The sequence below is a fragment of the Thamnophis elegans genome, chromosome 17 (assembly GCF_009769535.1).
Source record: "Thamnophis elegans isolate rThaEle1 chromosome 17, rThaEle1.pri, whole genome shotgun sequence".
Classification (NCBI taxonomy): domain Eukaryota; kingdom Metazoa; phylum Chordata; class Lepidosauria; order Squamata; family Colubridae; genus Thamnophis; species Thamnophis elegans.
Window position 1 is genome coordinate 659232 of NC_045557.1, and position 25965 is coordinate 685196.

Here is a 25965-nt window from a genome sequence, read left to right on the forward strand (position 1 = left end):
GTGTTGTAGCTTATGATTCTTAATGAATGTATTCTATTTTATTTTTCTTATGTACACTGAGAGCATATTCACCAAAGACAAATTCCTTGTGTGTCCAATCACACTTGGCTAATAAACTACTCTACTCGACTCGACTCGACTCGACTCTACTCATTTCTATTTCAATTCTAATAAGGCATTATAATGCAAGCTAGCCTTAGCTTTCAAACAGTTCATTTAGTGATCAAAGTTACAATGGCATTGAAAAAGTGACTGATGACCATTTTCACACTTAGCGACCATTTTCACACTTATTGGTATTGGTATTTTATTATTTGTATGCCGCCCTTCTCCGGGAGGACTCAAGGCAGAGAACAATTCAAAGGGGAGAAAAAAGGGGGAACATAAAAGACAAAATACAAATAATAAAAGTGGACAACAGTCGCACAACCATACATGTCGAGAGGGGAGGGAACTCATCACCCCCAGGCCTGCCGGCAAAGCCAGGTTTTGACGGCTTTTCGGAAGGCCAGGAGAGAGGTGAGGGTCCGAATCCCTGCGGGGAGTTGATTCCAGAGGGCCGGAGCTGCCACAGAGAAGGCCCTCCCCCTGGTAATAGCCAGGTGGCATTGGCTGGTAGATGGCACCCGGAGGAGGCCAACCCTGTGAGATCTAATGGGTCTGTGGGAGGTAATTGGCAGCATCCTCATGGTCACGCGATCAAAATTTTGATGTTTGGCAACCGATTCGTATTTATGAAGGTTTCAGTGTCCTAGGGTCATGTAATCGCCTTTTGTGACCTTTTGACAAAGTCAAATGGGGAAACCAGATTCACTTATGCTACTAACTTATCAGCTGCAGTTATTCACTTAAGAACTGTGGCAAGAAAGGTGGTATAATGGGGCAAAATTCACCTAACAAATGTCTCAGGAACAAAAATTTTGGGCTCAGCTGTGGTCAAGGACTACCTGTACAGACTTCCTGGGCAGGATCTTGCTGATGGTGGTAGCTTAATAGAGCTGCCCCCGGGTTTCTGGTCGCGTTATCTGCCTAGATATCTGGTAGATACCTCATTCTTCAGGCAAAGAAGAGCGAGAGAGAGATCCAGCTGGTAAGAGCTTTTCCTTTGAAGTTTGCAGCTTTTTTTGCTGCGAATAGAAGGGGGACCAGCCGAGGCTGAATCATATCTCCGTGCCGGAAATCCCTAGCTGTTTTTATTACGCCGCAAAGTAAGGCACCTCCACTTAGGACAATATTTTAACTATTTATCTGAAATTAATACAAGCAGAGTCCGTATCTGAGAACCTTATCTGCTTTTTTTTTAAAAAAATCCTAGCTTCATTTTTTACAAGAGCTTCCTTCGTGCACTTGGTTTTTTTTCCTTAAAAAATAAGCTCCTAAAATGGCGATTGTGCATTCTCCGTACAATGTCACATTCCTAATTCCTCTACAAAGAACAGTGATAAAAAAGATCAAAGGAACAGCCAGCCAGCAGTTTCTTACTAATTAGTTTCACTTCTCTGAAGAGCTTACAAGACTTTTTTCTTATCAACTTTTAAAAGTTTTAAAGACTCTTTGCTAATATAGAGACATTCCAGAGGTGAATATGCTGAAGTGTTTCGTTACAATGCTAATCTTTTGAAACCTTCTGCAAACTTTCTGCAAAAAGGGAGGAACAGTCGGCTAGCAGTATCTTATTAATTAGTTTCACTTCTCTGAAGAGTTTACAAGACTTTCCTCTTACCAACTTTGCTAATATATATTTCTGATATAGAGAAGTCCAAAATGGCGCTGAATATGCTGAGCTGCTTTGCTACAACGCCCTTTCTGAAACCTTTTGAAAAATCCTAAAGAACTAACAAAGGGGTGACTTAATACTTTTCTTCTCGTAAGCTGCACCGCGGGCCAGTAGAGTTGATTAATTGCTTGAAGACATAATGGCATCAAATTAAATCTTGGGCCGAAACTTCCTCCTAGAAGCACATCCCCCATACCTGGTACAAAGTTGCAGCTTCCACCCTCTATGCCCCCTACTGGAGATTTGCTAACGAAAGAACTTTTTTTGGAAACTTTTAGAGAATTTAGAGAGCAGAATTTAGAAACTTTAGAGAATTCAGAGAGGCGATAAAGAACGAGATAAATGAGTTTAAGGCGGACTTATATGATAAACTTGATACTAAGATTGCCAAAATAAATGATGATATGCTTGGAATTGTAACTGTATTGACAGAACATGTTTCTGGAATTGAAGATAACCTAGAGGTTCTTAATGAAGCTAATACCAATTTGACATCCAAAACAGAGGTGGTGCAACAAAAAGTTGAAAATGCTGAAAAACAAATTATTAGGATACAGTACAGGCGGATGGAGCTCGCATTAAAGAGTCAGGGGGTTGCGTGAGGATAAACAGGAGGACTTGAGCCGAGGTGGCGCAGTGGTTAAATGCAGCACTGCAGGCTACTGCTAGATCAGCAGTTCAGCGGTTCAAATCTCACCGGCTCAGGGTTGACTCAGCCTTCCATCCTTCCGAGGTGGGTAAAATGAGGACCCAGATTGTTGGGGGCAATATGCTGACTCTCTGTAAACCGCTTAGAGAGGGCTGAAAGCCCTATGAAGCGGTATATAAGTCTACTGCTATTGCTATTGCTATTGAAACAGATTTTTTTCAGAGGCTTTTGACCGTCTGGCGGGAAGACCGGGGTCCAACTTTGACTGGCAGATTGATAAAATTTATCGCGTTAACTCTTGGGTGGCAAAGCAAAAGCAACTCCCCTGAGATGTAGTCATATACTTCACCACAAGAGAGCTCAGAAACATGATATTACAAGTGTCCTATAACACCAGGCTTCAAATTGGTGGTTAGGATTTGATTATCTTGAAAGAAATACCACCTCAAATGCTAAGAGGCAGGAGAGACTATGCCTTTCTAGTGGAAGAACTCAGAAACCGTCAGATACAGTATAGATGGGATGTGCCATTTGGTATTATAATTACATTTGACAAGCAAAGATATCGTCTCAACTCTGTATGGAAAGCTTAAGATTTCTATCACAAGATTCTGAAGGTGGGACACCCTGAATCATCTGGATCTGGAGAAAGACCACGAGAAGGACAAGATAGACAGCAAACCACACAACTACCAGACAAAACGCACCATTTCCTCCTCCCGGAAGGGCAAAGGGTCATGGAACAAAGACCTAGCCGTATGACTACCAGATGAATGGAAAAACAAGCTACAATGCAACAACCTCAACAAGGAGTTACAGCAACAAGCTCAGAAGTCATGGGAGGAGCTAGGCCAAAGGTTAAACAGGCCATGCAGGAGGCTCTAAAAAAGCTTCAGGCAACCAAAAATGACAACTAAGATTTTGATATGGAATGTCAATGGGCTGAACTCTCCACAGAAGAGAAAGAAAATATTTCACTATCTCAAACAGTTCAAGAATGATATAAATTGTTTGCAAGAAACTCATATCAAATCAACTGATGAAAAATATTGAAAACTTGATCAACATTTTGTGACCTCTGCTACGGAAAAGAAAAATGGTATAGTTGTATACTTAAGAAAAGACATTAAGGCTGAACTAATTGAAGCAGATCCCTTTGGAAGATATATCGCGCTAGACTTAATCTTAGAAGGGAAAAAAGACATTACTTTTGGGAATTTATGCTCCTAATCAACAGCAAGACGGATTCTATAGAAATCTTCATGCTAAATTAGTACAGTGGGACTTTAAGTCTTGTATACTATTGGGTGACTGGAACGGCGTGATTGACACCAAAAGAGATAAGAAGACCTCTCGCCCAAATACTAAAATCCGAGCTAAGTTACCCAAACTTTTTTTTTGACATGATGGACGACTTCGAATTGAGAGATGTTTGGCGAGAAAGAAACGCAGAGGAATATGACTTCACCTTTTTTTCTGATAGACATCAATCCCTTTCAAGGATTGATTTTATACTAATCACTAATGATTTACTTTCTAGGGTGAAGAAGACAAAGATTGCGGCGAGGGTCCTTTCGGATCATAACTCAGTTTGGATGGAATTGGGAAGGGTAGTGCAGGCAAGAAGGTCTTGGAGGCTGAATGAAAACTTATTCAGATATGAAAGTACATTAATGATTATAAAAAATTGTTATCTGAATACTTTGTTCTGAATATGAATAAGGGTACATCTATGGAATTTGTATGGGATGCAAGCAAAGCGTATATGAGAGGAGTACTGATGAATATAAACAAAATACATAGACATAAACAAGGGCAAAAACGAAAAGAATTGGAAGAGGAAATTAAAGGGAAAGAGTTGGAGTTAACATTGAATCCAGGCGATACAAAGGTTAAGGAAGCAATCACCATATTAAAATCCCAATTTGATATGTTGATCTCTGACCAGGTAGCCATTAGTTTTTTATATGCAAAACACAACACTTTTTGTAACGCAAATAAACCGGGCAGATGGTTAGCTTATCAGATTAGGAAAAAAAGGAAAATTCGAAATGTAACCAAATTGAGTTATAGAGGGAAGGAGGTGTTTCAACAGGAGGAGATTCAAAAGGTATTTTGGGAATTTTTACAGAATTGTACAAAGGGGACAAATTAAGGGTTTAGATATAGACAAATACTTAGATAAAGAGAAAATACCCCTAGTTAGAGAAGAGTACAGGCAAAAGTTGAACCAACCAATAACCTCAGGGGAAATCTTGCAGGTAATCAAACAACTAAAGTTAGGGAAAGCGCCAGGCACAGATGGCTTGACAGCGGTTTACTATAAAAACTTACAGTTAGAAATGGTAGAACCTCTTAGAGAACTATTTAATAAAATTCAAACGGAAGGTAAAGTGCCCCCATCTTGGAAGACAGCGTTTATATCTTTGATACCCAAAGAAGATCAAGATATTACCCAACCAAAAAATTATAGACCTATCTCATTACTTAATGTCAGTGACGTGCGGTGACCTTCACTGCCGGTGAGGCGGAGAGAAAGAGAAAGAAAAAACACGGCTCTTCTTTCCCTCCCTCCCTCCCCCCACCCCACCACCTTCCCAAAGACTGCAACTTTGCCCCTCACACCACACAAAAACTTTCCTACTCCAGATCTGGCCAAAACACCCCTCGCTCCTCCCCACTTGGTCAAGCCTTATCCATTTCGCTTGGAGAGGGTGGGTGGAGATGGGGGTCTTCCGTGGCACATGCAGGCACACGCGATTCCCTCCCCGTGTTTTTCCCACTCCGCCCCCCCCCCATGCCTCCAGGGCGCTTCTTCACTTGTTTTCTCTGAGGACATCGCGGCAGCTTGGCGAGACAGAGGGTGGATTTTGGGGGGAGCGGAGGGATGGGGTGGGGAAACTCACAAGCCCCGGCTTTCCCCAAACTGCAGCTGATCTGAAGCAGTTTTGCCTTCAAAATGCACATCACGATCCTTTATTAACAGGAGTTTCAAGTACAAATCCATTCAGACCACAGAAAGTCGGTTCTTTTCTCTGATTTGATCTAACAACTTTTCCTAGCTGTTTATGTTGAATATGGAAATGAAACAAGATGGCTTGGAGCCTGTACAGAAACTTGTATTAATGTGCCAACTTTAAGCTTGTAAGATTGCTATTGTTTCAAACCCCCCTTAAAATCTACAGGGCGGGGCATAACCTTTTCCTAGGGGGTCACAGCAACACTTGTAATAACAACACAAATAATTCATACACCATTCGAAAGCCCATCAAAAACTGAGTTTATTGACACGATTTAATAGTCAGTATGACCACCATTAGCCCTTCGAACAGCATTCAAACGAGGGTGGATAAGAACACAACAAATCTTCAAACAGTTCCGTTCGATTTTCCAGATTTTTCAACACAGTTTCCAAATTCATTCTCAAAGTTTCAACCGAATATCGATTTTGACCTTGCTCCTGAATCATCAGAGCTTCCACTTCATCCTTAATTATGGCCCCAATGTTCTCTGCCGGATTGAGATCTGGCGAATTGAGATCTGGCTCCAGCATCGCGAGCCTCTCGAAAGGCAATGCATTTTATTCTGTCAATGATCCTTTGTTCTTCCGAATCGAATTTTCCAGCCATTCTTAAAGCAAATTTAACATTTAATAGCTCATTCAATTCAGTTTTTTATGGGCTTTAAAATGAGGTGTCGCGGAAGTTGTAAACTGCTGTCGATCTTGCTGTGACCCCCTAGGAAAAGGTTATGCCCCGCCCTGTACTTCTCTAACAAGCTGTATGCTTTCCTGTCCGAAGGTTGTTGCTTCACTCGGCCCGGAAGACACTTTAAAAAATAAAGTGTCACACACACACGCACACAATAAAAACAAATTACAATTACATTACAAATAAATTGAATTCCTCCCTCCTGCCCCGTCCCTCTGACCCACATACCTTCCAGCTGTGCCAAAATTCCAGATTTGGTCTAGCCAGGCTCCAGGGCCAGGCAGGCTAGGATAGTGGCTCCTAGAGCCACCACGTGCCCTCTTCAGGAAGAGGACCGAGAACTATGGGCCTCATTTGCATACTATTTTTTTTTTTGCTTTTTAACGTAACTGTTAAAAGGTGAAAAATTCCTTAGGCAAAGGAGGCCCATAGTTCTCTGGCCTCCCCCTACAGTTAGCACTAAGCAGACTCCAAGTCACTGTGAGTTGGACTCTGGCAGCAACTAGCTTGGCTTTAATTATTTTTTTAAAATCTTTAAAATTCTTTCTTTTTCTTCAGGAAACTGGTGAGGCCCCGCCTCCCCTGCCTCTAGTGAGTGCACGTCCCTGGATACTGGATACTATATGGATAGAAAGATAGATAGACACAAGAGGATGGATAGAGAGACATAGAGAGATCGGATGGATGAATGGATGGACACCAAGCTTACCCCCAACATTGCTTTTTTCCTGAGAGTAAGTCTTCTGTATACCAAGGGAGGTTGAAATTGCTCCAAGCGTTCATTATTTACTCTCTCCCCCCCCTCTCTCTTTCTCTGAGGGGTGTTGGGTCCCTCCCCCTCCCAGTATTTTCTTCCAGAGTATAAGTCATCTGTGTACAAGGTTTGGTTGAAATTACTCAAGGCATTCCAGAGTTATGTGGGCACACACACACACACACACACACACACCAAGGAGTGTTAGGGGTGTCTTATCCCATGGTCTTTATTTCCAGAAAATAAGTAATATGTGTACCAGTGTAGGAAGTTATCACCCATCCCTTTCCCAGAAAAATGAAATATCCTAGGAAATATTGAAAAGGCAGAATATTTCTCTGGATGTGAAAAGGGAGAAACATTTTATAAAGAGAGAATAGCTCCCTGCAGCTTCCTGCCCCCACCCACTTTGTCAATGGGCCATTAAGAAGGCCAAGCCAGTCCCTTTACATAATAAAGAGTTCTCCCCTTCAGCTGCAGGGTGATGGGATTAAGCCATGATAATATTGGCCCTTTACCCAACTCCCCGCATGGCATCTGAGAACTCAACCAAACCTGGATTCAAAACGCAGCCTAGAGTGTTGCCCCTGCATGGCCCTATGGGAGTCTGACAACCAATCAGGATACAAGCTCAAGATCAAAGGCCAGAAAGGGCATAAAACCAGGGACTCAGCTTCTCTTCCTTCCTTGCCTTCCCTTCTCTTCTTCTCCACCAACATTGAAGCATGTGATCACCTTTTCTGTTCAGGACTCAAGCCATGTGGTCCTGTCCACCAATAAACCATTTTTCCAAGCAGCCTCCATGACTCCAGTGTCTTTTCCCCCACTTGGAGCCGAACCCAGAAGGACATTTCTTCCAACATCTTAATCCGATCTCTACCTCATGCTGGTCTGGTGTTTCTTCTACACATTGTGTAGACCTGGCACATCTCCTCTTCCCTGTGGTTGATCTTGAGGGGGGGGTCAATTGAGTGGGCATGGCCAGCTTGGGGCCACTTACCGGCTGTGGCTGACTGGATGGGTGTGGCCAACTGGGTGGACATGGCCAGCTTAACACCACTCCCCCAACTGCTGCCATGTTTTCTTCTTGCATTGCGTAGAGCAGGCCAGCTCCATGTTGGCACGATGTGTGTGCTTTGCAATGGGTGAAGTGGCCTTGATGCCATGTCTGATGGGCCCCCCTGTTTGACCGCTTGTCATAACGGGTGTCCCCCTATATTATAGTTTTGGAAGCTCCCCAGCCTATTGACCTTAGCAGGGAGCCTCTTTGGTGAGAGTGAGAAGAATTGACTGAGAAGTTTCCTTGGAAGTTGTGGGAAGTTGATCCCTGGAAGGAGAGCCAGGACTGTCGTGTGAAAAGTGGTGCATTGCAGGGATGTAAAAGAAAAAGACCACAGGGCAGTCGTGAAAAATGTAAGGAGGGAACGTGTGTCGTGTTCGGGCAGCTGTGAAATAGACCAGTTTGAAGCAACGTGGTCTTTCAGTTGTGGGGACACGTCCCGGCCTACTAGTTACGCGGAGGGCATGCGATTTCTCCGCGGGTGGTTCATGAAGCCAATGAGGAAAGAAGACTCGGGCACGAATTTCCTTCGGGACGAAACCGACCCAGAACGAAGTCTGGGGGTCCTTTTTTATTGAGCATACACAAGGGAGGGGTGGATTCACATAGCCAATGGGGACCAATCATGATTGTGCAAGCTTACAGTATATGGTAACTCATTTACTCTCATGTAGACTCAAAGAACACTCATAGTCAATAAACCTTTTATCATCATGCAAACATCCAATGCTTAGTTAATGTTGAGAGTTAAACAGTTGTAACCCCTGATTTAATCAACGCTTAGTTACAAGTCTGTGGTTGCTGATCTGTTTAGTGTTAAGGGTACTGATTTAATCAACGCTTGGAGCTGGACAGTTTGCCTTACTGATCTAATCATAAGGCCAATTATTGCTTCTATTTTTACTGATCTAATCATATGGTTAATTATTGCTTCTGTTCTATACGTGTTACAGTATGGCAGATGCATACCTGCACGTATATCGCAACATCTCCTCCTTTTGTTTTAAATTTTGAGGAGTCGGAAGGGAGTATCGTTTTTCTCTGGGTCTTCATCAGAGAATGCTGTTAGTAGGGCTTTGTGTTGTGAATCAAAGATTGCTGTGTTAATGTTTTTGCCCTGTGTCATACTTTCTACTGTGGATTGAATGATGATTCGGAGCACTGGGATTAAACAGGGCAAAAGGAGAAACCCTAAGAGCACCATGCCTGCCATGAAGGCGGCTTGTTTCCAATTGCGAAAATTCCTCCCAGGAAACCTGCATCATCCATTAATCCTGTCCATTTTTGCACGGGTACGTGAACCAATTTCTGCAACTGAGATTGGCCACTACCTTGCCAGTTTCATCAATTTGAAGACAGCAATTTGTAAGATTAAATTTCCTACATACTCCCCTTTCTTTTGTTTTCTCTTCAAAACATGTGAGTGGAATGCAGATGTGTTTAGCTTTCAACCATGAAGGTCTAGCAACGAGGGTACAAATTTCTGGAAAGAAATTTACAGTATCCAATTTTCCATGCCAATTAGTTTCAGATATCACTTTATATGAGCTTCCAGACAGGTTTTAAACAAGCAGAAATTCACAGCCTTGCTTTCCCTTTAAGGTATAGGCTGCCAATTTTAAAAGGGATGGTTCTTCAACCTGCCCTGGCTTTTATTTTAGTGAGGCCAAATTGAGTTTAGCTAATGTGCAAAAACTGTGTGTGGAGGAGATAGTTTCAATTTAATTCTGAATAGGCTCTTCTCTCTCTCTCTCTCTTTCCTTTTCTCTCTCTCTCTCTCTCATCTCTCTCTCTCTCTGTGTAGCTGTTTCTACAATACAGAAAATACATGAATACATTTTGGACAAACTTTCCCTCCCACCAGACATAAATCCAAGGTGTTCAGAATTGCTGTGCTATCATTCTCAAAATACAATTCTTACATGAATACATTAAACTGATTACAATATAAATGAGAAAAGAAAGAAACCTAACAATGAATTTCTGTGAAGAAAGCAAAGAAAGAGAACTTTAGGATCAATTTTCACCCTCCCCAATAGTCTTCTGGGGATAGAAGAAAGTCTTTTGGTCTTTACTTCTCCATCTCAGAGTCCATTCTTTCATATCTGCTGGATGGCATTAGGCTTAGCTTGCTGATAAGAGTGGTCAGTCAGGTAGAGTCTGTCCCAGGCTTGGGTAAGTTTTTTCTCCTCATGTCAGGTTTTATCAGAATGCAATCACCAGCAGCCAATTCAAGAGTTAGCAGTCCTTTGTGTCTTAGGTGAAGAAAAAGAGAGGCCAAATATACAGTTCTATACAGACATAGTCCCATGTTGTGGAATCTCACCCATTCTGTCCAAATGTAGAAATCCAAACATTATTCCAGAAGGCAGACGATGTAAATGATGTAAATTTCATGGGACAGGACATTCCCACTGCTTCTATGATTGAAACACTTTTGCAGTAAGATGAGTAAATTTTCAAAAGAGACAACAACTTGTGTTGCAAACAAACAAACAAAATATCATAGGGTAGAGTACCTTGACTCACAAGCTTTTACAAATGCACTCGGGTGTAAAAGAGAAAGGGAAGAAAAACAGCTTTTTTAAAAAAATGCAATTAAAAAAGAGGTACTTTGAGTCAACACTCCAAAATATTAGATTCCATTCAGATGGAAGCAAATCCTCATCAAGTATGTTAAAACATTTACAAATGTAAGCAAAATATCTCAAAATCATTTCTGTTATAGGTTTAATTAAGCATTTTAAACCTCAAAAATTTCCAGAAGGAAAAGAGAAAAACCAAAATGCATTCAGAGCAGAAAAGGAAATGTAATTGCATAACTTTTATAGATGAAAAGATAACAGTAAAAGGTAAAGGTGAAGGAGTAAGTCACCCATTTACTCCAAATTTTCAGAAGAGAGAGGAAATAAAAATAGTTAAAATGAGCAGAAAAACTTCAGCCCCCCTTCAATGACCCAAAAAGAATGAGGGAAAAAAGGGGGGGGATGCAGAGGCATTCACAGGTATCTACACACCGGTCACTGAAAAAATGAGCAGACACACACTCTCCCCATTTCTCCTGCTTCCCTCCAAAGAATGACCCAGAGGGAAAAAAAAAAGGGGGGGGGGTCACGCAGGCAATCACATCTCTTCAGTTATCACTTTCGGGGACATATACATTCATACTGCAATCATGCTTGCTCATGCCAACCAATCATTATAATTATTTCAGGAAGCTTTTTCACAAGCCACCAAGCTTCATTTTATTTATTAGAGGATCTCACCCTCCTTTCAGGTTTGGAAATGATAACACACAAGCATACACACACATACCATTAAACAATCTTGCAGCTTACTGTACATTTGCACTGCAATCAGACTGCTTGTGTAAATTAATTTCACACACAAAAATATCCCATTTCATTCTTCTTTCATACAAAGCAGTTATTACAATTATTTCAGGGAGCTGTACATAAGCCAATGAGCTCCATTTTCTATTATTAAGAGATCTCAACTTCCCTCCAGGTCTGAAAATGATTACACACACACATGCACACATACCATGAAACAACACTTTCAGGCCTGGGGGAGGTTCTGTCACTTTAAATCTTCAAATGTCTTTATTTAGCTAGCTGATCAAACATCAGTTCAATTCAATTCTACATGTTATTAGATGCACACCTAAGAATTTTTTTTAACAGACATTACATCAAAGTAATCAAGTCCAATTACCTAGGTCTTCCATTCAGTCAGGCTTTAATCGCTTTGGGGAAGAAACTCAGTTAGAATTTCTCTTCAGTTCATCTGATGGTGGCCAGAAAATCAGCAAACTTGTTACAAAATCTAAATGAAAACTGTCTTCTAGGGGCCAGGTTTCGAGTAGGTTGGCCAGATAAATGTGCAGAGGGTTTTTACTCAGGGTGAAGGCAAACCTTTAGTAGGAATTTCCTTCATCTTACATGCACACACAAGGCAACACTCTCCTCCTCCCCCAAAAGGAAAAAATCTTTACTCACCTGAAGAATAAATCTTCCAGGCCTGAAAAACATGAAAACAAGGTTCCCTCCCCCACAGAAAAGGCATTGTTGGGGGATTAAGGGTAAGGGAGGGGCTTGGGGCTGGGTAGAAAGCTTGCAGGCAGAGTAAAAAAAAAAGGGTAAAATCATCAGTTACTAAGCAGATAAACTGGTAACATTATGGGGATATCACAGATGCGAAATGGGGTTTGGATTCACATGCTTCAGGAAGGAAATAAACAGGTAAAATCATTTAAACACACGACAGAAGCAAGGATGAAACTTTTCCTGTAAATGAACTTAAAACATTTCCTGGGTTGTTACTTTAAGGCAAAGGGAAGGAAGGAAGGAAGGAAGGAAGGAAGGAAGGAAGAAAAAACACTTCTCTGTACTCTTTTTTTGGGGGGGGGAACAAACTGAGCGAAGGCAATTTCTGCCAGTTTAGACCTTGAGGGTGCACAAAGACTTAGGCACACATTTACACAAGAACAAGGAGAAAATAAGAAGGGAAAAAAACAGAACTCTCAGGTTTTCACATCCTACATCCCCAGCACAAATCTGTTAAATTAGGGAAGGCACAAATCTTAAACAAACCACATAGAAGACAAAGAGACAAAGAGACAGGAGAAAAAAAAAGAAACCTCAACATTTCCCCTTTTCTTTTAAGTACCTTTATGTAGCCAAATTAGTTTTCCTGTATTATCACAGAACAACAGAAACAACAACAAAAATTTAAACTTTAGAGAATTAAAATTTAAAGGTACTCACCTTCTTTCCAGGCAGCCTTTGAGCTCAAACTCAAAACCCCTTTAAAACCTAGATCCAATGGTTAAGGCCAAGATAAAGTCCACCCACAGACTCAATGGGGTCTGTGCCGGCATGGGAGGCTTACCTGGGCCATATCCATTGGTTAGGCTAGCTTGGAGTCCCATCTGTGGGTCGCCAATTGTTGAGAGAAATGTCCTTCTGGGTTCAGCTCCAAGTGGGGAAGAAGACACTGGAGACATGGAGGCTGCTTGGAAAGATGGTTTACTGTTGGACAGGGCCACATGGCTTGAGCCCTGACCAGAAAAGGTGATCACATGTTTCAATGTTGATGGAGAAGAAGAGAGAAGGGAAGAGGAAGGGGCTTGCTAGGCTTTTTTGATAAGTAAACGCCATGTTGTTAAAACGCCCGGAGGGGCTCGGGGTTCCTCATGGAAGTAGGTGCCCAATTTTATCCATAAGGAGAGCTTTAAAGACCCCTTTTTCCGGGTAGATTGGACAATGATTTTAGACATCAGTCAATAAGTCAATTAAATGCTTTTGAGGGGAAAACGGGAAGCGACTTGCCCATCGCTTGAATAATTACACTAGAAAATTTAGATATCCCGAAGCTCATGAAGGTGCGCTTCCTGCTCTTTCGAGAAACCCGATCCTGGAAGGAGCCTACTGGTGGGGGCAGCAAAAAATCAGCTGCCTCCGAATTCCTGGCTACGTACCTGTTTAGAGGATCTTCCATCTGACGTCTTATCAGGTTTTCTTATCCTTCAGGCAAGAAGGAAAGAAGAAACTGTTTTGCTGGCAAATGCTCTTCGATTTTTGCAGCTTTTGTGCTTGCAAGGAAAGGGGGGCTAGCCCAAGGCAGAACGGCTGTCCGTGCTGGGAACTTCAAACTGCCTTGTGCAGGACAAAGTAGGTCTCTCCCACTCTGCTCAAAGTTTTGTTTGATTTACTCTTATCACGAGCTGGATCCGTTTACTGTGGACAATAATTGCTTATCAACATTTTAGCTTCTTTTCTTTTTTCCTCCGAAAAATTATTTACTCAGAGGCTTTTAAAATGGCGCCGAGCAGGCTGGTTTCTCCGGTAATAACGAACACTTTCTGCTAATCCTCACAAGAATTCAAAACAAAAGAGATTGCTTATCATTTGTTTTGGTTTCACAATAGAAGAATTTTACTCCTTCATTAACCTTGCTTATTTGGAAGTTAAATGGTGATGAATCTGCTGAATGGTCTTGTTACAATGTTTACTCACTGAAAGTTTTGCCAAGCCTTAAACTTCAAAATAAAAGCCTCTTTACTTAAAGCTGCATATTCAGGCAATAGAGTTTTATTAACTGCAGGCAGATAAATTTTGAAATGGCCTCAAAACCAAATATTAACTTGAAGTCGTCACCCTCTACTTCCAGGGGCGCATCCTCAGTGCCTGGCACAAAGCTGCAGCCTCCGCTTCCTACACCCCCTGCTGGGGATGTGTTAACGAAAGAATTTTTCCTGAGTAATCTAAGAGAGGCTCTTAATGCACAGACAATTAAAATGGAAGATAAGTTTAGAGATAATAGAGAGGTGGTAAAGCAGGAGAGAAAAGAGGAAATAAAAGAAATGAAAGAAGAAATTAAAAGTGAAATAAAAGGACTTAAACAGGAGCTGTATGAGAAATTTGATGCTAAGGTTGATAAAATTAGAGACGACATGCTGAGTCTTGTAACTGTATTAACAGAACATATTTCTGGAGTGGAAGATACTCTAGAGGTTCTTAATGATGCCAATGCTAACTTGACATTGAAAACAGAGGTGGTGGAACAAAAAGTGGAAAATGCTGAAAAAGAAATTATTATGATACAGTACCGACAAATGGAGTTCGCATTAAGAGTAAGGGGGCTGCGTGAGGAGAAACAGGAGAACCTGAAACAGATCCTATCGGAAGCTTTTGACCGCCTGATGGGAAGACCAGGGACCAATCAAGACTGGCAAATTGACAAAGCTTACCGCGTTAACTCCTGGCTGGCAAAGCAGAAGCAGCTTCCTCGAGACATCGTTATATATTTTACTACAAGAGAGTTTAGAAATATGGTACTGCAAGCATCTTATAACACTAAGCTTCAAATTGGCGGTCAAGACCTGGCTGTTTTGAAAGAGATACCACCTCAAATGTTAAGAGCCAGGAGAGACTACGCTTTTTTGGTCGAAGAACTCAGAAATCGTCAGATACAGTATAGATGGGACGCGCCATTTGGCATTATATTTACATTTGATAAGCAAAGGTACCGCCTCAACTCTGTATGGAAAGCCTGAGATTTTTATTATAATATATTGAAGGCCGGACACCCTGCACCATCTGGACCTAGAGAAAGACCACAAGAAGGACAGGATAGACAGCAAACTACACAACCACCAGACAAGATGGAGCATCTCTCTTCTCTAGAAGTGCAAGGTGCTATGGAACCAAGACCTAGCCGCATGACTACTAGACGTATGGAGAAACAAGCTAAGAAGCAACAGCATCAACAATCATCGGCCATCGATCAAGGATCTACAAAAACAAATCTGGAAGCAATGGGAGGAGCTAGACCTAAGGTTAAACAGGCCGTGCAGGAAGCTCTAAAAATGCTTCAACCAACCAAAGATGACAACTAAGATTTTAACATGGAATGTCAACGGACTGAACTCTCCACAGAAGAGGAAGAAAATATTTCATTATCTCAAACAGTTTAAGAACGATGTAATTTGTTTGCAAGAAACTCATATCAAGTCAACTGATCAAAAATATTTGATCAACTCAAAACTTGGTCAACATTTTGCAGCTTCTGCTATGGAAAAGAAGAATGGTATAGTTGTATATTTAAGAAAAGATATGAAAGCTGAATTAATAGAAGCAGATCCCTTCGGAAGATATATTGCTTTAGACTTAATCTTAGAAGGGAAAAAGACATTACTTTTGGGAATTTATGCTCCCAATCAACAGCAAGATAGATTCTATAGAAATCTTCATGCTAAATTAGTACAGTGGGACTATAGTTCCTGTATACTATTGGGTGACTGGAATGGAGTGATAGACACTAAGAGAGATAAGAAGATTTCCCGCCTAAATACCAAGATGCGAGCAAAGTTACCCAAATCTTTCTTTGATATTATGGATGATTTTGAATTGAGAGATATTTGGCGAGAAAGAAATGCAGAGGAATGTGACTTCACTTTCTTCTCGGACAGGCATCAATCCCTCTCAAGGATTGATTTTATTCTAACCACTAATGATTTGCTTTCTAGGGTCAAGAAAACAAAGATTGCAGCTAGGATCCTTTCGGACCATAACCCAGTTTGGATGGAGTTGGGAAGGGTAGTGCAGGCAAGGAGGTCTTGGAGATTGAATGAAAACTTATTTAGATATGAAAAGTATATTAATGATTGTAAAAAATTATTATCTGAATATTTTGTTTTGAATATGAATAAGGGTACATCTATGGAATTTGTATGGGACGCAAGCAAAGCGTATATGAGAGGAGTTCTGATGAATATAAATAAAACACATAGAAATAAGCAAGGGTTAAAAACGAACAGAACTGGAAGAGGAAATTAAGAGAAAAGAGCTGGAGTTAACAATGAACCCAGACGATAGAAAGGTTAAGGAAGCTATTAACATATTAAAATCTCAATTTGACATGTTGATCTCTGACCAGCTAGCTACTAATCTATTATATGCAAAACACAATACTTTTTGTAATGCAAACAAACCTGGCAGATGGTTAGCTTATCAGATTAGGAAAAAAGGAAAACTCGAAATATATCTAAACTGATTTACAGAGGGAAGGAGGTGTTTCAACAGGAAGAGATTCAAAAGGCTTTCTGGGAATTTTTTACAGAACTGTATAAAGGGGATAAAATTAATGGTTTAGACATAGACAAATATTTAGACAAAGAGAAAATACCTTCAGTTAGAGAAGAACACAGGCAAAAATTGAATCAACTAATAACCTCGGGGGAAATCCTGCAGGTAATTAAGCAATTAAAGTCAGGGAAAGCACCAGGTACAGATGGCTTGACAGCGGTTTACTATAAAAACTTACAGTCAGAAATGGTAGAACCTCTTAGAGAATTATTTAATATGATTCAAACGGAAGGTAAAGTCCCTCCATCTTGGAAGACAGTGTTTATATCTTTGATACCCAAAGAAGATCAAGATACTACTCAACCCAAAAATTATAGACCTATTTCATTACTGAATGTAGATTATAAAATTTTTACTAAAATATTAGCAAATAGGTTAATGTTGGTCACTCAACAATTGATACATACGGACCAAACAGGTTTTATACAAGGGAGACAGATGAAAAGTAATGTTAGATTAATTATTAATGCATTAGAATATTTGGGAAAGAACAACCAGATCCCTGCTGCGTTTATATTTTTGGATGCTGACAAGGCCTTTGATCGAGTTAACTGGCAATTTCTGTTGAAGATACTGCAAAAAATGCAGATAGGAGATAATTTTTTACAGTCAATTAAAGCAATATACCAACAGCAAACAGCACAAATCATAGTCAATGGAAGTCTAACAGACTCTTTTCAAATTGGAAAAGGTACTAGACAGGGCTGTCCTTTGTCCCCATTATTGTTTATTATAACTTTGGAAGTATTGTTGAATAAAATACGGGGCTTGGATGGTTTAAAAGAGATCAAGATTAGGCAGCAAGAATATAGAGTCCGCGCTTTTGCGGATGATTTGGTCATAATATTGGAACCAATGTTCCCTGTAATTTTTTTTCAGTGTGTGCGGAAAAGTATAGTGTTTGAGCGGCACATTTTCATGTCTGAGCACCTGAATTTTTTCACAGATGTTTCACAGAGCAATTGATTTATAGGATCCGAATTGGAATGGAGAAAAATGGTGTGTGTGTGTGTGTGTGTGTGTGTTTGAGTGAGTGAGCGAGGGTTCCGGTAAGGGAACTGTGCCTATTTAGAAAAAAAGGTAAATTATTGCAAACATGATATATGTTTCTAGAAAGAGGGGGGGAGAGAGAGAGAGAGAGGGAGGGAGGGAGGGAGGGAGAGAGAGAGAGAGAGAGAGAGAGAGAGAGAGAGAGAGAGAATCCCTCCTTCCTTCAGCCCAACACACTCTCGCTGGCATCCCAACCAGACGAGAGGGACTGCAGAGGGTCTCCCTGAGTTTAGGGCAGCGAGTCAGGGCTGGGCCAGCTTGGGCACCGCAGAAAAGCAGCGGCAGCCAAAAGGGGAAGGGCAGGAACAGCCTGAAGCCACCCCCACACCAGCTAGAGGGGGTGCTGTGACAACCGCCCGGGACGAGGGGATGGCGGTGGCCAGGACGGGCAAGGGCTGCCCACCCTCCCCACCCAAGCGGGCTTCTTGCACAGCTCTAGCCGGCAGCTCGCAGGGGGATCCGTGGTCCAGAGCGCTGCCGCTTCCAGCGGGATATATTCTGCCAGGCCCTCGGCGGCGTCTTTAGGCGGGGATCTCGCCTGCCCGCCAGCAGCTCCTCCAGCGTCCCGTCTGGAAGCAGCAGCACAACGGTCGCCGTTACCAGGTGTGAAGGGGTGGCGGTGGCGAGAACAGGGGAGCGCCACTCCTTCCCCTTCTCCAACATTGGCTGTTGCGCTTCCGCTTCCATTAGCAACGTGGTTGTTAAGTGAATTGCTGCAGTTTTTAAATTAGTAATGCAGTTGTTAAGTGAATCACTGCCATTTTTAAATTAGTAACACGGTTGTTAAGTGAATCACTGCAGTTTTTACATTAGTAACACGGTTGTTAAGTGTATCGCTGCAGTTTTTTAATTATTAACACGGTTGTTAAGTGAATTACTGCAGTTTTTAAATTAGGATCACGGTTGTTAAATGAATGGCTGCAGTTTTTAAATTAGTAACACGGTTGTTAAGTGAATCATTAGTTCTTAAATTAGTAACATGGTTGTTAACTGAATTGCTGCAGTTTTAAATTAGTAATGCTGTTGTTAAGTGAATCATTGAAGTTTTTAAATTAGTAACACGGTTGTTAAGTGAATCACTAGTTCTTAAATTACTAACACGGTCGTTAAATGAATTGCTGCAGTTTTTAAATTAGTAATGCGGTTGTTAAGTGAATCACTGCACTTTTTAAAGTAGAAACACGGTTGTTAAGTTAATCATTACAGTTTTTAAATTAGTAACATGGTTGTTAAGTGAATCATTGTAGTTTTTAAATTAGTAACACAGTTGTTAAGTGAATCACTAATTTATAAATTAGTAACACGGTTATTAAGTGAATCACTAGTTTTTAATTTAGTAACAGGGTTGTTAAGTGAATCACTGCACTTTTTAAAGTAGAAACACGATTGTTAAGTGAATCATTGCAGTTTTTAAATTAGTAACATGGTTATTAAGTGAATCATTGCAGTTTTTAAATTAGTAACACAGTTGTTAAGTCAATCACTAATTTATAAATTAGTAACACGGTTGTTAAGTGAATCACTAGTTTTTAAATTAGGAACAGGGTTGTTAAGTGAATCACTGCATTTTTTAAATTAATAATGCAATTGTTAAGTGAATCACTAATTTATAAATTAGTAACATGGTTGTTAAGTGAATCACTAGTTTTTAAATTAGTAACAGGGTTGTTAAGTGAATCATTGCAGTTTTTAAATTAGTAACACGCATGTTAAGTGAATCACTAATTTATAAATTAGTAACAGGGTTGTTAAGTGAATCACTAGTTTTTAAATTAGTAACACGGTTGTTAAATGAATCAGAGTTGGAAGAGACCTTAGAGGTCATGTAGTCCAACCCCTCCCCTCCCCAAGCCATAGAGCCTACAGTGTAGGCGGGGCCAGGGCTGCAGGCGGCGGCGAACAGGAAGGGAAGCGAATGCCAGCCAGCATTCCCGCCTTCTTCCTCCGAGAGCCGCTTCTTTGCCAGCCTCTCAGCTGATCGGTGCCAGGCAGCCCCCGTGACACGCGGACCCTTTGCTGCCACGCGGGGCGAGCGCTGCCGGGGGGAGATCCGGGGGCGAGGAGGGAAAAGGCGTCCCGAGCAGAAGTTTCCCTTCTCCTCCCCCTCCCTCCCGCTGACTTCTCCCCAGCAGCGCTCGTCTCCAGCCGCAGCAAATCCTGGCGGCTCCCAGGGAGACTGAAAGGGGCGCAGCGCTCTCCCAACCGCCGAGGAAGGCAGAGGAGCCGGCCCTGGGCTGTTGGGAGAAGCGCCCTAACCCTCCCTTCCCTTTGGCAGCCGCCTGGCAGAACGGGGAGATTTCTGACATTTTGCAGCTGGAACCAGCCCAGCGCCCTGCGCACATCGGCCGCCCGGGAGCCCCGAGGCTCACCACCACCGTCTCCAGAAGCAGCCGGACGTGGCTTCAGGGAAGCCCCCGGGGGCTGCAGAGGGCAAGAAACGCCCCCAAAGGGCCACCTGCAAGTTCGGACATGATCTGTCTCTGACTTCCAGGGGGCATCTAGGAGGCGGGGAGGCCGTTTCTGCCCCCCCCCCCCAAGGCTTCAGGAACGTCTTTGGGGAGAGGAAGTCCATGCGGTTTGTTTCTTTGTGTGTGTGTGTGTGTGTGTGTCGCATGCGCAGTTGGGTAGGAAATGGAGTGGACACGTGGGGGACCAATGGGAATTCTCCCTTCTGCAGCGTCATCGGTCTCCGGGCAGAGTTTTCCTTGATTTCACCAATCAGAAATCAGAGTTCAGAAAGGAGGGAAGGGGGATATTTCCAGTCACATTTAAAGACATTAAAAAACACTGCGCTGCACTTTGAAACTTGTGCGCGGTGTTTCTTTGTTACCTGCGCGGCCGCTCAAGCGCGCAGCTTAGAGGGAACGCTGATTGGAACAACCACAGGAATCCAGTATGGTTTTAATGAATACGATTAATCAATATGGTCAAGTGTCGGGCTTTAAAATAAACTTAGGAAAAACCAAAATATTAGCTATAAATATGAATATTAAACAAAAGGAAGAATTAAGAGTGATGCTAGGATGTGAGGTAGTTAAAAAAGTCAAATATCTTGGAGTTAACATTTTAACTTCAAATGGGAAATTATATAAGCATAATTATGAACCACTTTGGCATAGCATACAGACAGAGATGAAAAAATGGGAGAAATTGCACTTATCTTTGCTGGGTAGGATAGCGGCAGTGAAAATGAACATTTACCAAAATTTTTATTTCTTTTCCAAATGTTACCTATACTTAAAAAAGATCCGAACCTTTAGAATGGCAGAAGGGTATCAACAAATTTGTGTGGGCAGGAAAGAAGCCGAGGGTAAAGATGAAAATAATGCAAGATGTACGTGAGAGAGGAGGATTGAAACTACCTAATTTAAAACTATATTATGATGCAGTGGCATTATCTGCAATTAGTGATTGGACTCATTTAACCAATGATAGAATATTGAATATTGAGGGACACGATCTGGTATTTGGTTGGCATGCTTACCTGTTATTCAACAAAAAATTGGATAAGAATTTTAAAAGTCATATTTTAAGAAATGCTTTATTGCGGGTTTGGAAGAAATACCAATATAAATTAAATGACAAGATACCCATGTGGGCAATTCCTAGACACGCAATTGAAAATATGAATACAGCACAAAAACAGGACAGAATTACTTACAGACAGCTTCTTACCTCAGAAAGAGGGGTATTACAATTAAAATCTTTAGAGGTATTAAAAGAGGAGAAGGTAGTTCAAACATGGTTCCAGTATGGGCAATTACAGGCTAGGTGGAAAATAGATCAAAAAATTGGTTTTATCCAAGTTGAGGATAATCTGTTTAAACAAATAAGAGATCAAAGCTTAATGCATATAAAGAGGATATATAATGTATTAATACAGATGGATTCGGAAACAGAATTAGTTAAAGATTGTATGATAAAATGGGCTCAAAATATTGAGGAACCAATAATGTTGGATACATGGGAAAGAATCTGGGTAAGAAATGTGAAATTTACACAAGCTCAAAATCTGAGAGAAAATTTTTACAAGATGTTCTATAGATGGCATTTAGATCCTAAAAAGTTGGCTTCTATGTATCCGAATGTACAGCCTAAATGTTGGAGGTGTGGTTCTCTCGATGCTACATATTATCATATATGGTGGACCTGCCAAAAGGTTAAGGCATTTTGGATAAAAATATGGTGGGTCATGCAAAATGTTTTTAAAAGAAGGATAAAGTTTAGTCCTCAGTTATTTTTACTAGGTATATGTACTGACTTTACAGTGGTAGAGACCAATTTGATTCTGCACCTGATAACTGCAGCAAGACTGTTGGTGGCGCAATATTGGAAGAAGGAAGACTTGCCTACAATCCAAGAATGGACATTGAAAGTAACAAACTTAGCCGAGATGGCTAAAATATCGGCATATCTCAAAGATCATTCAAATGAGATATATAAACGAGACTGGAAAAAATGGATTGACTATATACAAAATAAATACGGGACTAAGAAATTCCAGTTAGCCTATGCTTAAGATCAGAAATGATTTAAACTGTCAAAAGTCAGTTCAGTAAGAAGAAGCTAAGGTCAATCTAGAATGTGATTAATTTCTTTATTTCTTTTTTCTCAATAGATTTTAGACTGTGTTAGTTAAAAATCCATACCGTGTACGGGTTCTGGGAAGTCGGGGGGGGGGGGGGAGGAGGAGGGGGGGTGGGGGGGTGGAGGGAGGGAGGGGCACACACAACAAAAAAAATGTACTTCAATGTCTTAATGATTGACAAATGATGACATATTTGTGTTTTTTTTAAAGAAAAATAAAAAAGTTCTGTTTAAAAAAGACCCGGAAGGATGTCGACATTCAAGGCTTCTTTCAGGCTGGCAAGAGCCATCGCGACCTCGCCCGCTCCTCCTTCCAGCGGGGGGAGGAAGGGGGTCTTGGTGCCAGGCGGCCAGCAGCACCTGGACCCAGCTGCAACCCCCCCTTCTCCCCCCACCCGCCCCAGGAGGAAAGGGGGCCACCCGGAGATGCCCACGGGACTGCAGGCTGAATGGGGCGGGGAAGGGAGCAGCTCCGGGGAGGCAGAAAGGGTTCCGGCCCAGGAAAGCCGAGGCTGGCCATGGGACCCTCCGGCCGTTCCCCTCCATTGCAGCCGCTTTGGGAATCCCCCATTCGCCCCCCCCCCCCCGCCCTCCTCAGTTTGGCTAAGCCGGGCGAAGGGGAGGGAGCGGAGGGGCGGAGCCAGCGGCGCAAGGGAGGAGCCAAACGAGGGGAGGGAAGGCGGCCGCTGCAGAGTCGAGTAGGGGGTGTGGCCCGGCGGCAGCCCGCCAATGGGGTGGAGCAGAAGCTGCTCCGATGCAAAGGAGGCGAACTGGCGGGAAAAGCGCAGGGGGCGGGACTAGAAGAGGAAGAGGCGGGGCTTGGCTGAAGAAGGAGACCCTCACTTTCGGATTCCATGCAGCCGCTGAAGGACTTTCCCGATTCGAGTGCGCATGCGGCCTGATGCAGGTGTGGGGGGAGCAGGGGATGCCGGGAGTGGAAGTCCGGGAGGGTCCTCCGCAGAAGGGAGGCCTGGTCTGGCGGGTGGAGGCCGGGAGGGGGGGCCGCGGGAGGCGGAGGCTTCGGAAGACCCCGGGGGCCCCAAAGGATCCAGGAGGGTCGGGGGGCTTCAGAGGAAACGGCCTCCTTCCAAGGCTCCTGAGGAGTTTTGTGCAGGTAGACTGCCTCTGTCCAGGGAGGCTCCACTCATTCATGTGCCTCTGGATGAACTTCCCATCGCCTTCCCTTCCTTTGGCCAGGCTCCTTTGTGTGGATCCACTTAGTAGTTGCTGTTTAAAGACACGCTTGTCTCCTCCCCAATTGGGGTCTGAGCCTGGTGTGGAAGCCAATGATGGACCCAGACAGGAGGGGCAGGTTTTCTGATTGCTTTTTATTGGAGGACCCCAAGGAAAAAGGTTCCTGGTCAAAAGGCCAAGAACAAAGGATTAAGAAAGCTTTATGCATTTTCACTAAAGGAGAAGGCGGGACAAGGTGAAATAAGAAGAAATATCCTCTAAAAAACACTTTAGCAATTGTTAAAGAGGGACACCATGGACCAGAGGGGTGGTGGGCTTGACTAAAAATTGTATATGGAGCAACAGAAATTTTTATACAACGCAAAAACAGTATTGTAATATGCATCCTCTTTTTCTTACTCATTATGTTAATAATTTAAAAAAGAATTAAAATTATACGATTTTATACGATATAAAATTCAACGAGGGTGAAACACACTAAATCTGGCAAAGCTGCCTTGCACCAACCTGGCCTGCCCATAGAATAGCAGCCACTTTGAGACACATAAACCTGGTCTGAACATATTGCATTTCTTGTAGTAAATATATTTTATAAACAATTAAAAATAAAATTCCCCCCAAAATAATTTAAAAAGATATTCTATAAATAAAAGAAATCCTTAAAAACCATTGTTAAGTATTACACCAGCAATAATTTACACTGTAACCATTTCAAACTATTCCATAAAGAATAAGTTGAAGTAAAACCATTTAAAAAATTTTTATATTCAATACTTTGAAATGTATTGTGCATAGAATTTTTAAAAATTCTATTCTACCAAAATAAATTGAAATAAACCATTTTTAAAAATTCTATGCACAATATTTTGACACACTTCCCTCCTTGCTAGGTTTTTTTTAAATGGTCCCCATTACTCTTCATTGCAAGGCAAGAAGAACATTACTATCTAACTATGATTTGGAGACTCAATCTCTGCTTTTATCTAGTTATTTTACTGTTAACATTAAGTAGCTTTTAGGATTCTTTCCATCAACTTTTCTCTCCATCTAAAGCAGTGCTTCTCAACCTTGGTCCACCTGAAGATGCGTGGACTTCAGCTCCCAGAATCCGCCAAGCCAGCTGGCTGGGGAATTCTGGGAGTTGAAGTCCACGCATCTTCAGGTGCATCAAGGTTGAGAAGCACTGACCTAAAGGAATCAGATTCTATCCCTGGCTGCTCATCCAAGGAGACGTGATGTTAATCCACAGGTGTAGGAACCAAAAATGTTTTGCTCCCCAAGACACCCCCCCCCCATTTGAAGCAGTGAGAATGACCATGCTGACTCCAGAGAAAGGGTGGTTAATGTACAGGTAGTCCTTGACCACAGCTGAGCCCAAAATTTTTCTTCCTGAGACATTTGTTAGGTGAATTTTGTCCCATTATACCACCTTTCTTGCCACAGTTCTTAAGTGAATAACTGCAGCCGATAAGTTAGTAGCATAAGTGAATCTGGTTTCCCCATTTGACTTTGTCAAAAGGTCACAAAAGGCGATTACATGACCCCAGGACACTGAAACCATCATAAATACGAATCTGTTGCCAAACATCAAAATTTTGATCGCGTGACCATGAGGTTGCTGCAATGGTCGCTAAGTGTGAAAATGGTCGCTAAGTGTGAAAAATGGTCATCAGTCACTTTTTTCAATGCCATTGTAACTTTGGTCACTAAATGAACTGTTTGAAAGCTAAGGCTAGCTTGCATTATAATGCCTTATGCTAGCTTACATTTTCAAGAGAGAGAAGGTAAACTCCTTATTAGAATTGAAATAGAAATGAATAGAGTAGAGTAGAATAGTTTATTAGCCAAGTGTGATTGGACACACAAGGAATTTGTCTTTGGTGAATATGCTCTCAGTGTACATAAAGAAAAAATAAAATAGAATACATTCATCAAGAATCATAAGCTACAACACTTAGTGATAGTCATAGGTTACTAATAAGCAATCAAATTATACTAGGAAACACATTATTGGATTTTTAAATTATTGGATTTTCTTTCAAAGAAACTCAGTATGTGCTTCCTGATTATTAAAAGTGCAAATTCAGTGTCAATGACTCCTGACTATTTAAAAAAAGATTTTATCCAAAATAAATTGAAATAAACCTTTTTAAGGTTTATGCACAATACTTTGAAATGTATTGTGCATACAATTTTTAAAAATGGTTTATTTCAATTTATTTCGGATAGAATCTTTTTTAAAATAGTCTAAGACAATTTAAAAAAAGAATCCACACAGAATAAATTGAAGTAAAAAATTTCAAACTATTCCACACAGAATAAATTGAAATAAACCATTTTTAAAAGTTTTATATTGTGCATAGAATTTTTAAAAATGGTTTATTTCAAATTATTTTTGATAGAATCTTTTCTTAAATAGTCTAAGACAATTTAAAAAAAGAATCCACACAGAATAAAACTATTTTAAAAAATCCTATGCACAATAAATAACATATTATTTTAAAATACATTGAAAAAAGAAAAGAAAAAAACCCGG